Genomic DNA, 1,573 nt, shown 5'->3' with positions numbered 1-1,573 from the left:
CTGACTGTGCCTCAGTGGCCTGTGTGTCATGGACATCACCACCGTCAGACTCCGCAGCTGCATCTGTGATGTTAAACAGTGCAAGTTCAGTATTGTTTGTGGACATGTATGTCACATTGCTCATGGTATTGTATAATAAATTTATTTAGCTACACACAAAGTCTATTTTGATCAATTGCTTGTTGTACTATGATGCACTATTTCTGTTTTGATCCCTTCTTGCCTTTAAATTTGTATTTGCTGTTTTCTAATACCATAATGCATTTAGCGTGGAAAGTAAAATGTGGACTGGAGTCAGATTTGCTATAATAAGCCTGATTTGCATTGAGTGGAAATGTTTAAGATGTAACAATGAATGTTAATTTGCGTGGATACCAGATGTTCAGAGGTGTCAATCTGTGTTACGCCAACAACTGCTTCCGGCTACAGTGTTGACTCCCCCATGTCCTTGAGGGGTGTGTTGGCACATTTTGTTGATGGTCCCCCTCTTGGTTTTGTTTGCATCTGCCACCCTTTCCTTAGATCGGCTGTGCAGGTCATACCAGTAATTGCGCATGTCTGATATGGAGCGCTGTGGGACCCCCACAGCATTGATCTTGGATTGGATCCCAAGCCATACCTTTCTTTTCAACAACTCTAGGACCTGCAGTGACTGCTTGCAACACAGAATATCATGGGTCTGGACGACTTCCTCAATGAGGACTTCAAGTTCTTTATCGCTGAATTTCATCTCCCTTTGCGCCTTTCTGCTTTCTTGTCACCTGATCCTGAAGCCATGCTGGTGCAAGGGTTCTGCTCTCAAAAAAGCTTACTTATGCTCAGCTCCAACAGTCTGCCTCCTCCTCTGCCTCTCTCAGTACATAGGTGTGAGCAATCCCAGCATCACTTCCTTGTTGTGATGTCATCAAGCTGCATCGATAATAGGGAATCGCTATTTGCGAATCGGTAATAGCTGATTAACTTTTCGAGATGAGATTTGGTAATAGGCAATCGCAATTGCAACAGCAATTTTTACCAAATCGCAAATAAATAGCGATTTGTTTAATGCATGGAGTTTTGCGATTTCTAAGTTGCGATTTCTTAGAAATCGCTATTTAGAAATCGTAAATTGGATGCTTAATGCATGTCTCCCAATACCTCACAGTGATGTAGGATAAAAACTCTTTGATCATCAAAGAAAGGTCTCAGACCAACAAGGTGCCGTGGTACAGTATTGAAACTATGTGATCCTTACAGACTAATTCTATGCTGACAAGAAAGACCGATGCAGTATCTTATTCTTGTGATCTGCAAGGCCAGCTCTTAGGCCAAATGATAAAGTGTTAAAACTCTTGGTATTTGGAAGGGGCATGTTTTGGGCGTCCCTTTAAAAAACCTAATCGGTATGGTATGTATTACTATTTTGCCAACGAATTCCAGCTGCAAAACAGTTATACTTTACAAGCATTTTAAAAGTGGTGGTAACACATTCTGGTGTCCTGTCAAGATGCCTTCCTCTTTGAGTGTTTTGGATAAATATTTTTGAAGAGCAGGCAGTGGTAGGACCACTGCCTACTCGTAACAAACTCATGTA

Source organism: Lissotriton vulgaris, unplaced genomic scaffold (assembly GCF_964263255.1).
Source record: "Lissotriton vulgaris unplaced genomic scaffold, aLisVul1.2 SCAFFOLD_235, whole genome shotgun sequence".
Lineage (NCBI taxonomy): Eukaryota > Metazoa > Chordata > Amphibia > Caudata > Salamandridae > Lissotriton > Lissotriton vulgaris.
Note: the sequence above shows the minus strand (reverse complement) of the source record.